Here is a 12798-nt window from a genome sequence, read left to right as displayed (position 1 = left end):
CTCCATGGCATGTGGGGTCTTCCTGGACCAGGGATAGAACCTGTGTCCCCTGCACTGGCAGGCAAATTCTTATCCACTGCACCACCAGGGAAGCCCATGCTAAGTTTAATTCTGGCTTCACCACCTGCTAGTCATATGATTTGGGGCAAATTATTTGATCTCTCAGAGTCTCAGTTTCCTCCTCTCTAAAATGAGATTAATAATACCTTAATTATTATTGAGTTATGAGCACGTACAATGTGCTTAATAAATATATTTCATTTTTTGCTTTGAAATTATTAACAAAAATGGAAATTAGTGAAACGCTCATCAAGACTGGTCAAACAGGGAATTCCCTGGTGGTCCAGTGGTTAGGACTCCACGCTTCCACTGCAGGGGGCCCAGGTTTGATACCTGGTTGGGGAACTAAGATCCCACATGTCGCGCAGCCCAGCCAAAAAAAAAAAAACATCAACAAAACAACTGGGAGTAGGTTGGTGACCATTTTGCTTAGTGACATTGTACTAAGAAATCTATTTTCTCTCTTGAGAATCCTCTATAATCATAGCTAATGAATGAAAATATGTAAACCCAAACGATGAGGTAAAAGGTAGACAAGCCATTAGTTAGTGAAAACTAGATAGAGGAATGCTAATTAACTTCGAAAGGCAAAGGAAAGCATAGCTTTGGAGTATTTGTGAAACCATAGATCTTCTTCCTAGAAAAATGTATGTGTGCCAAACATTTCGCAATCAATTTTAAGGGTTTCACAGGCCCCTGAATCCTATCCTCTGATTCCTAGTAGAAAAAGTCATCAACCTGAAATAGGACACATGACTTGATAAATATTTATACTGATACAAAGCACCAAAATGTCAGCCAGAGCTTTGCCAAGTGGGACATAATTTTGAATCACATACTGTGATTAGTCTTTAGTGTTAACAAAAGGGAAAGCAGCCTGGCATACCATTAGGCTTTAAGTAAAATGCAAAGAATACATACTCTCATTCTCAGGATCATATTAAACTATCATCTAGAACTTATAACTGAAGGCACAATGGATTTCTCAGCATAAAATAAACAAATCTGCGGCATCTGAATTTTTTAACAAATCCTTAGAGACATCCATCACAAGGCTGAGACATTTCCTGAAATTGCACTCATGCATACATTGGAAACAGTCCTTGATACAGTAGCCTGGTAAGTTCCACTAGTTCAGAGCTGACTATTTTGCCCTGCCTCTTTCCCCTGAGTGGCAGTTGGTTTCATCATTGAGGTGATAAACTAGGAGTCACCTTAAGGCATAGAACATGCAATATGAAACAATCTTGCTTTCTAATTGGAACTGCCTTCATTTCTATCTTCATCTATTCCTACATACAACAGGCATCAAAGATAAAGTGAAGAAAAAAATTTTTTTTCACAAGATTGCTTGCAGTTTTCTGTTTTAGCCAGTTTATATCATTGAGAATGTTTAGACTTTTCACACATCTTGATTCCCCCCAAAGTAATGCAACAAATATTTCTTAAAATCTTCATGTGCTGATCATTCTCCTTTTGCTTCCTTTTGCTCCCTGGAGGTGCACTCCACCTTGCTCTAGGTCCCTGGAGGTTGACCACTGTGGGCAGCATCACTCAGGGTCCCTTGACAACTGGCTTCCAGTAGTCAAGGGGAACTGAAGATGGGAGAAGAAAGGTGTATAGGGTTATTTCTTCTTTTCTTCCTTCCAGTTTTGCTGAGTCTCAGATAGTTGCTGCATTCCTCCACAGCTAGAGATTCTGCTGGGTGGTTTGTCCTCCACATCTCAGCTCTCACTGGGGTCCAGTAATTCTATTCCTCCCTCTGGTCCCTCTAGTCCTTGATGTGGTAATGACTGCCCGCTATTGCTAGCCTCTGGGTGCCTCAATACCCTGTGCTTGTTTCCTGAAAGAGTTCCCTTATTAAAGTCCCTTCTTTGGAACTAACTGAGGTGAAGTCAGCTTCCCGCTGGGACCATGGCTGACATACTTCATCGATTTTCTTTTCTAACAGGTAAGGCTTATGAGGCAGAAAGAAGAGAGGAGAACATTTTTGAGGAAGAGATAGAAACAGTTTGGTTTTTAAAGACAAGACTTAACTGGATAACAGAGAGACTAAAACCCATCAAAATGAAAATATTCTTTTCTTTGCAATAGATTTCTTAGTACAATGTCACTAAGCAAAATGGTCACCAACCTACTCCCAGTTGTTTTGTTGATGTTTTTTTTTTTTTGGCTGGGCTGCGCGACATGTGGGATCTTAGTTCCCCAACCAGGTATCAAACCTGGGCCCCCTGCAGTGGAAGCGTGGAGTCCTAACCACTGGACCACCAGGGAATTCCCTGTTTGACCAGTCTTGATGAGCGTTTCACTAATTTCCATTTTTGTTAATAATTTCAAAGCAAAAAATGAAATATATTTATTAAGCACATTGTACGTGCTCATAACTCAATAATAATTAAGGTATTATTAATCTCATTTTAGAGAGGAGGAAACTGAGACTCTGAGAGATCAAATAATTTGCCCCAAATCATATGACTAGCAAGTGGTGAAGCCAGAATTAAACTTAGCATGGGCTTCCCTGGTGGTGCAGTGGATAAGAATTTGCCTGCCAGTGCAGGGGACACAGGTTCTATCCCTGGTCCAGGAAGATCCCACATGCCATGGAGCAACTAAGCCGGTACGCCACAACTACTGAGCCTGTGCTCAAAGCTGTGCTTTCCTTTGCCTTTCTAAGTTAATTAGCATTCCTCTATCTAGTTTTTATTAAGTAATGGCTTGTCTACCTTTTATCTCATCGTTTGGGTTTACATATTTTCATTCATTAGCTATGATTATAGAGGATTCTCAAGACAGAAAAAAGATACACCCGTGTGATCAACTGCTTTTAACATTAAGAATCATGGCTGAATACAAATCTACTGAAAGGGAAATTGGGTGAAAGATGAGAGAGCTATAAAAAATTTTTTTTCGAAGAAATAGGAATTTATAACAAAGATACCCTCCCTGACAGTCTTATTGGCTGGTCTTATGGTGTCTTAGGTGAGAGAGTTTGGGATGTAAAAAATAAAAAGTAAGACAGTCTTTCCCTGCTTTTAATGATTTGTCCATGAACAGGATTGGTCTAATGATCCTGGATTGGGACCCATTCTTTGAAAGTGAGAATTTCATCATAATGAGTTGGCCAAAAATTTTGTTTGGGTTTTTCATAAGATATTACAGAAAAACCCAAAAGAAAATTTTGGCCAGCCCGATATTTATTCAGGGTTTTTATGTGATGGTAGGGTAATATTCTTCAGCCTGCCAAGATGATTACAGGCATCCCCATGGATAAAATAATTGATAGTCCATCTTGGAAATGGTGCATTGATATAAAAGATTTGCTGTCTGTTTGGGCAAGTGTTACATAGATATAAGGAAGGGGTCTCAAACTCAAATGCTCTTGGGACCTAGGCTTTTATGAGGTGGGCAAATAATGCTGAAACAAAGAAGCTATGCTCTCTATCAAAAGGGGGCAGTCTTTAGTCAACTCCACTTTTTTGGATAAAAAAAAATTATGATTTGTAGAAGTTGGCAACTAATTCAAAACATTTTAAAACACTGTGTGGGATGAACATATGTTTCGAGGGTGTATTTGGCCCAAGGGGTACTGGTTTGGGATCTCTGGTGTAAAGTAGTCGTTCCCAAGCCTGGCTGCAGATCAGAATCATCTTTGGAGCTTAAAAAACACAGATGCCCAGTCCCCTCCCCAGACTTGCTGAATCGCATCTCTTGGGGTGACGCTGATGCACAGCCAAGTTTAAGAACCACAAGAGCAAAGAATGGTTGATGGAAGAGCATTTACCACCCTTAAAACTACAGAATTCAAAAATGATCACCATAAAGGGAGTCAGAGAGAAATGAACAAACTATCCCCATGGAAGAGCAAAAATGGTGAAGACTTACAGGAATGTTTTTTAAAACGTGTTTGCCCATGTTTCAAATTTTGTTCTTCTGATCTTTTTAGAGAGTTGTGCATTCTAAGCTACTAGCCATGTGCAGCTACTTAAATTAAAATAAAGTTAAAAAAAATTAGAATTCAGGTCATCCTTAGTTGCACTAGCCACATTTCAAGTGCTAAGTAGCCACATGTAGTTTGTGGCTTCTGTATCAGATGGTGCATATATAGAACATTTCCAACATTGAAGGAACTTCTATTGGACAGCCTAGGTATAGAAAGTATATATGAAAATCAGGAGAACTTTGTAGGCTTTTTAAACCACTCATGTGGAATTCTGATATTTCTAACGAGTAGTAAATGTTAGTGCAGAATAAAACATTTCTAAATTGGCCACGTAGGTCTATGCCCGTAAAAAGAGTGATGCTTACTCTAATGCAAATTAATTGTAGACATGGAGAGATTTTTAAGTGCAAAAGTATTCATGCGATCATTGGACAAATATTTATTCAGTGCCTTCTATGTGCCAAGCACTCTGCTTTGTGTTTTTAAATTATTCATGGAATTGAGTAAGGTTAAAAACTTGTCTTGGGCAGCTTCCAAGAGTTATATTCTCAGGTATAAATATTACCTTTAGTTTTCAGTCTACTTTTCCCTCTTAATCCCCTTACTTAATGCAATAGCTATCATTAGGTTGAAACATGTTATTTGGAATATGTAATATAGCTTGATGACTTAAAAAGAAGAGAAAGGCAGCAATGGCTAACAGCAGAGAAGTTTTCTCTTATCTGAAAAGTGTAGATGCCTGGTGATGGGTTTTGATCTGACTGTGACTAGGTGCAGTTACGGCACTCTGCCCACCAGTGTGACACCAGAACAGCATCCTACACAGCCATTCAACCCCAGTCAGTGCATGCTTCTTACTTCTTTCAAATGACATGCAGTGGGATAAAAATCCAGAGACGGACAAGACAGAAAGAACCCTAAAGTTAAGGGCTTTAGGCCTTGGGGTTAAGTACAAACTTTTAAATTTGTACAAAAATCTGAACTCTTGAGAATCAGACATCCTAAATAAAAAAGCAGAAGTTTAGGTACAAAAATCATAATATAACTTAGAGAAAGCATTGTTAGATAATGTTAAGAATTGTTTATTATAGTCTAGCTTTATGGAAATCCTGATTAAGATACGACCAAGCTGAGGGATAAATAATTGCTGGGCACAGGATGGGAGTAAAGCTGACCATTCAGAAGATGGAGTGGCTTGGTGCCTAGAAGTCTCTAATCATGAACAGTTAATGAATTCCTCAGGGACATATGGATTGGATTTTAAAATGGTCCAACAAGTTGACTTATTTTTTGTCTGTAGCATAAATCTGATTGGGTATTTTATAGTCTCCATATGGCTCTTAGGATAATAATAATAAAGGCTGAAGCTGCTTCTGGAATGCTGTAAATACTTGAGTCCTTATCTTTGCAGTGGTTACATGTCTCTGATAATGTTAAGGGGTCATGACTAAGGGACTTAATTCTGGGAGTTTTGCTTCTGGTCTTCTTTCAGGATTGCAAACCCTGTTTATATAATCTTACCTCATAGCATGAGCCACCTCCTTTATGAAAGTGGCAGCCAGGCCTGTTGGTTCACCATCAATGAATGACTTGCACACAATAAGTGCCACGGTGACTTGAGTCACTTGCACACATACACAACTATATTTATAATCCATATGAATGACATGCCAGGCTCTGAGTTAGGTGATAGGGAAAAAAGACCAGTAAAACACAGACCTTACCCTTGAGGAACCATATTCTAGAAGGGAAATTCTATGTCTGAACAAATAATTACAACGTGATGTAATAAATGCAATAACAGAAATACAAAATTGGGGGAATGATGTAAATACATATAGTAGGAGATTGGGGATTGTGGATAATAAATCCTCTCTTATTTGATGTTGACTTTACAACAGAGATAAAGAACAACAAGGATAAAGAACATATTGGTGTGTTGTTACATCCGAGGCTGTAATATTATTGTTTTAATCTTGGTCATCATCCTGTGTTGGAATAGCCTCTAAACTTTCTACTCCCAGACTGAAGCCGGGGGAGGGAAGAACCTGAAATGAGGCCAATAAAGAACTAAGTAGTGGATGGGAAATCAATTCCTTTTTTTTTTTAATTAATTAATTTATTTTTTGGCTGCATTGGGTCTTAATTGACGGTGGCTTCTCTTGTTGCGGAGCACGGGCTCTAGGCACGCGGGCTTCAGTAGTTGTGGCTCACGGGCTCTAGAGCACAGGCTGAGTAGTTGTGGTGCACGGGCTTAGTTGCTCCATGGCATGTGGGATCTTCCCAGACCAGGGCTCGAACCAGTGTCCCCTGCATTGGCAGGCAGATTCTTAACCACTGTCCCACCAGGGAAGCCCTCCTTTTTTTTTTTCCAAGCCACACGGCATGCAGGATATCTTAGTTCCCCAACCAGGGATCGAACCCATGCCCCCTGCAGTGGAAACGCAGAGTCTTAATCACTGGACCACCAGGGAAGTCCCAGGGGAAATCAAATCTTAACACCCAGAAATGTCTGGGTATGAAACACCAAGTAGGTGGGTCTGTTATTTAGGCTGGGGACATCAGTCCATGTGGAGTGGCACATGGCAAAGGAGAGCCTCAGCTCAGTGTCAGCAGTAGTTCAACAGACTGGCCTTTCAAAATAGCAAGTGTGGAGCTGACTGGTTAATTGTGAGGAGCGGTGATCTAGAACAGCACAAAATGCAATAGATCCATTAGAAGAAGTTTACACAAATGTAATTAAAGAAATAGAAGCAAAGCCTTGAGTTTTAGCTACATTGCTTAGTGACTTTATGTATGTTAGGCAGACATGGTCATGAGTGGGCAGTCATCTTGTATTGACATTATGAAAAGTGAGGCCATAAGCCATAGTTGCAAAATATCATTATGGGCAGGATAATAAGCTTAAATTAATCTTTAATATCTGAAAAGATCCTAAGCCTTCAGATTGCTTTTTCTCTGGGTGGAAGGCAAGAACTCTTGCTGAACTATTTGTGATCTTGTCCCAGCCCCAGTTCATCTGAGTTTACCATGTAGTCTAAGATTAAGACTTCTCGGACTTCCCTGGTGGCGCAGTGGCTTAGAGTCCGCCTGCCGATGCAGGGGACACGGGTTCGTGCCCCGGTCCGGGAGGATCCCACATGCCGCGGAGCGGCTGGGCCTGTGGGCCATGGCCGCTGAGCCTGCGCGTCCGGAGCCTCCGCAGTGGGAGAGGCCACAACAGTGAGAGGCCCGCATATTGCAAAAAAAAAAAAAAAAAAAAGAGTTTTCAAAGGCAGAATTTGTTCTCCATCTGTAGTACTATGGTGTTAATATCCCAGACTACTCAAGGCATGTGAATCCTTTGATCTATTTCACTGCCAAATAGTCAGCCAGCATGCCCTGGCACTGCCTTCACACCAGGTCTGTTCTGATAGGTTGGTGCACTAACTATACCAATTGTTGAATATTTTGGATATTAATCCTGCTATATTACTAAAAGATAAAGATGTGCATGAAGTGGAAGTATAAAATAAGGCGATGGATTTTAATAGGCACGCTCAAATTTGTACTTTCAAGCTGACAAACTTAAAAATAGTCTTCTTGGATGAGTCCTCCTCAGAACATATTAAAAACAACGTTAAAATTTTTTCCTGAGATATTTCTAGAAGGAAACATATTCATTTGGTTGTATAACTTATGGCCTGTTAAGAAATCATTCATGGTATTTATAGTTGTACTGTGTGTTAGATCTCACAGTAGACCGTGGTCAGTTTGTTTAATTAAATAATGCAAATACCTTTCTTTTGAGCTGTGCCCCTCCCCCATGTCACATTATGTGACAATGTTAAGTTGCACCTAAATACAAGCAGTAAATAAAACACTGGAAGAGCTGAAAGCATGTAATTTTATGTCTTTGTGCCGGGGCAGACATATTTGTGGCTGATTAAAAAAAAAAAAAATGTAAGAAGCTGTACTAATTCACTCCGTAAGGTCAGATCTCTGCTAGTCGGGCAAAAATGCACATGAAGACCTGCACTCACCTTGCTATCTGGGACAGCAAGTGTGGTCCCCATTTAGGTTAAGAGAGGGACAAGTAGAAGGATATTCGAAACCTTTGTAACAAGGCTCCCTCACCTGTTGTCCTTGATATTTCTCTTTTTGGAAAATGTAATAAAAAGTGCTTGTCCAGGGACCAGACATGTATTAAATGACAGGATCTATTCAAGTGACGAATCTGGATTTGTGTAATCGTATAGTTATACAGTGCTTACAGTTTTAAAAATACTTCCCCACACACTATCCCAGTATGGGACCCAGGATATTTTTTACCCTCCTTTTATAGATGAAGAACCCATGACTCAGCGAGGTTGAGAGATTTTGCTCATGACACACATTCAGGGTGGGGCTGAGGACACACCCAGTCCCTCAGCTCTCAGTAGTTCTACCTTGTTCTACAGTTGTGAGCAAAGACTTAGTGGAGGGAGAAGTCCAACCTCAGGTCTGTCAGGTGACATGGCAGGTTGTATACTTGGTCTGTGGCCACTTCGGCAACAAATGGGGCCACCCTTTGGTAAGGACGAGTCCCACTTGCGCTTATAGGGCGATTCCCTATTCTGTTGCAGAATCAGGACTTTGGGTCTTCTCGGTACACACCTCATTCCTAGTTCAGAGCCTGGCACATACGAAGCACACAACAGATATTTCACTGAAGACCCTGAAATGTCACCAGGGCATAAAAGAGAGAGCTGGCCCAGCTACGCGGCTCATCCACTGGTGCAGGCGACAATTACTGTATTCAGCTGGCAACACTCTATTGACTGGCCTACTTTTGGCCAACTCAGGAGGTCTTATTTCTTGCATACAGGGACAGGATGGAGAATTGTTTTCCTATTTAACCAGATGAGAGTAATTTTGACTTGTCTAATCACTGCCCAAGTACTGCCAGCCACGTGGAAAATGAAGGCCATCCATTGAGTAAGTTGTCATTCATTCAGAAATTTGGCTTTGTTTAGTCAGTCCCAAGAGTCTCATTGCAAATATGAGAGGAGAGAGCAAGGCCTTGTCAGGAAGTTGCTTGATTTACAGCGACTGCCCTTGTTTGTGTGTGTGTGTATATGTGTGTGTGTGTGTGTGTGTGTGTGTGTGTGTGAGAGAGAGAGAGAGAGAGAGAGAGAGAGAGAGAGAGAGAGACAGGGCCTGGGAGTTAGACCTCACCCTCTGTCTTATGGGAGAGCCCGCCCCAGGGGCTGGGGGAGCATCTGCAGCACCCACTTGGGTCAGCCTAGCTCAGCAGGGAATGTCTCCTTCAGAGGAAGAGTGGTGGCAGCCGGGAGAATGCCCCACCCTCCATCATACCAAACTTCTAATTCACTGCTCTGCATGCTGCCTAGTCCTAGACCAGTAACTGCCAAACCGACTTGATAAAATATGCTTGCGCCATTAACCAGCTTCCCTCCGTGTAAGCAGGAAATTACCTTGGAAAAAAAGCTGAAACACAGTCCAGATTCCAAGTTGCTGGGAGTGCATTGACAGTCTTTCTCTAGCTTCATGAAGGCACCCCCTTCCCACATTTATGCATCATAGATACCTCTTTTTAAAAATTATTTTAGCTATTGAGGCATCACTACTTGTATCTTCAGACTGCAACAATTCTTAGCAATTACTACCGGCATACAGTAATTGATTTGGGCATTTCCACCTAGGTTACTCTTTGCTCTCCTTTTTTTTAAAATGTTTTTTAATCCCCAACAGAACTCTTGCATGGAAAGCTCTTGGAAGGACTGTGAGGAAATGGACGAGTAGAGAGAGAAATTGTGCTTTTTAAAAAACTTTCTCACTGCGCTCGTCGTAATTTCTGGGTCAGCAGTTTTCCTTTAGGGAGCCTTGATTTTTAATTAATAGAAAATGCATAAGCCTCAGCCAAGGCCCTTGGTGCACATGTGATCCACCGTGGGAATAGCTCATGAAAAGCAGTGTCCCTTGAACTTTGTAAAGCACACAGCCCTAAGAACAAACAGAATACCGAGACATCGTGATGTGCCAGAGTGAGATGTGGCTTCAGCGCGTGCCCCTCATCCTACTGCCACGACAGCCTTAGCCACAGCAGCTGTTCTCTCCTACATTAGTAATTGCACTAGAAGGTCACGAGCCTATGTGGCATCCAACATGTTTCTCTTTCTCTGGGAAGCTCGCCCAAAATTCAGGGGCAAGGAAATCCAAAGGTTATTTCTTGAGGGAACCAAGAACAAACAGCAGTGGAGGGGCTTGCACACCTTGGTCTTGGTGGGAGTGGTTGTGAAGAAGGTTCCCATGGCATAGTGTGCTGTGTTCTTCAGAGGCCTGGGGCTGCCACAGGTGCCGGGCTCATCCTTGTGTATCTATCTCTCTTGAAAAATACACTGCCCTCGCAGCCCCCCTGAGGAGTGTGAGACGTTCCTCTGTTTCCAGCAGTGAGAATCAAGTGTCAGGGCAAGGGCCTTGTGTTTGGGACGATTGAAACCTCCTACAGTCGGGTGCCGTGATGGCTGGCACCCTGGCTGAGGCTGTTCATAACAGCACCTTGTTCTGAGTTTGGAAGGTCTGTGGAGCTCTTTGTTTTTAGGGTACCTCTGGGGAGTTGCCCACACCTAGCAGAATTCCTCAGAGGCTCCGACAAAGAAGAAACTCTGTTTTGTGCCCAGGGTTTGTGGCTTTGGTTTACTGAACCACCTGGCCTGGCCCACGTCTTATCTTTCTCCCACCTTCTAGCCCCAGCTCCCCTGGGCCATTCACCTAAGGCACTTTCTTCCCTACCTCTCTGCTCAGAGGCTGCCCTCCCCTCCCCTCTCTGCTCAGCTGCAATCCAGCCTCTCCTGGTTTTGAGCTCAGCTCTCCCCCCACCATGCTCCATCTGACTCCCAGAGCTTTCGCACCGGAGGGGTCTCAGAACACACCCCTCTCTCTGGCCCTGCATGCCCTCTTCTATTCCTGTTAGAGTCGATCCTCATGAAGGCAGCACAACTGCCCCTCAGTTCTACTCTGATGCCTCTCAAGGTGCCAGAAACTGCAAGAAAGGAGGACTCATGGCTCTTGGCTTGCTGTGCTCACCTGTCACTGCTGCCCAGGTGGGTAGTAAAGCATCCTGGCCAAAGATATACAATGGAAGCTGCCTAAGATCATGTATAACCTTTGGCCCAGAAATGACTAAAGTCAGGATAGCCTGCCTTCTAGTAAGCTGGGAGTGCTGGGATGGGTTGAACCACTAGAGAGATAGAGGCTCACACTGGTATTACTCCTTCCCAGCCCCGACCCGGTTCTGACAGTCCCCTGGGTGGGTAGAGGAGGGATGGATATGTGTGGTGACAGCAAGCCAGATCTTTCTTCCTTCTGGCAGAAATAGGTGGCGAATCATGCATAGAGCGATGGGGAGCTTTTCCCTGGAAACTGGAGACCATAGTGACCAGGGACCCAGGGCCAGTGAATCTGGGAAGTCAGTGTAGAAAAGAAATGCCACGAGGGGCCAGGAATCAGTTGACGAGGGATGACAGCTGAGTGCTGTCCCTGAAGGGGGGTCGTAGCAAGCAGCGCATGGGAGTGTCCACTGCACTGTGCAATTTGAGGAATCATAAGCAGGAGACTCAGAAAAAAAGGAAATCTCCAAAAGGTCTGTAAAGAATTAACAAGAGCTATAAAGATGGTGGGGCTAGACCAAGAAAGGGTCCATTGTCACCCCTCCCCCCATCCCATCCCCGCCTTCTTCTTGTCCTTGGTAATTGTAGCAGTAACACTGTGGTTGGGAAGAGAGTGGCCTGACCTGGATTTTAGCCCATCTGACGCCAACAGGAAGTGATCCAACTCTTCTTGCAGAAAAAAGAAGAGATTGGACCACAAAGAAGTGTTTGACTTTGCAGTACACTGATAAAGGAAGCCACTCCCCTTTGCCCAGCTTTCTGACTTTGGCTTGGCCCCATTATGCCATCTCTCCCACTGCCAGCACTATAGGTTACTGGAAGACTGACCAATTTTCAGTTGTTTTAAGGATTATTTCAGGATAAAGATGAATCTGAATGAACCCCTGTACCAGCAGGTGTACCTAGAAAAAACAGGCATGCCCTGTTTAATGCCCCATGACTGAGAGTGTCTCTCTTAAACAAACCTCCTAACCTCAGGTGTGATCAGGGCCAGGGATGGACTGATAACTTACCATATTGCATTTTAATAATGACCCTATCAATATCATTTAAGTTTCAGTTGTGTGTGTGTGTCTGCGTGTGTGTGTTTCCCTCTAAAGCAATGCTTGCTCCAGGATAGGGGGAGCCAATCTGAGAATGTTTTCTCTCTTGGCCTCTTCCATCCACTCTGCCCTGGCATCCTCTCACTGAAATTTATTAGTCTTCTGTCCATATCATTTGTTACTGATAGTTTCAAATGTTGGAAGCTCCTTCCTGATGGTACATATCTCCTTTCCTCAGTCTTTCATTTTTAAATATCACAGTTCATCATTTTGAACACTAAGCATTTTGAATTATTTTCATTGGCTATAGGTTTGGTTTCTGAGTTAGGATTCAGTGGGCTTATTTAAAAATGAATGTCGGGGCTTCCCTGGTGTTGCAGTGGTTGAGAGTCCGCCTGCCGATTCAGGGGACACGGGTTCGTGCCCCGGTCCGGGAAGATGCCACATGCCGCGGAGCGGCTGGGCCCGTGAGCCATGGCCGCTGAGCCTGCGTGTCCAGAGCCTGTGCTCCGCAACGGGAGAGGCCACAACAGTGAGAGGCCCGCGTACCACAAAAAAAAAAAAAAAAAAAAAAAAGAATGTTGTCTTTAACAGGTTTGATGGG

This window comes from Mesoplodon mirus (assembly GCF_964341445.2).
Source record: "Mesoplodon mirus genome assembly, chromosome: 5".
Classification (NCBI taxonomy): Eukaryota; Metazoa; Chordata; class Mammalia; order Artiodactyla; family Ziphiidae; genus Mesoplodon; species Mesoplodon mirus.
The sequence above is the reverse complement of the archived record's forward strand: the minus strand, read 5'-3'. Positions refer to the sequence as shown.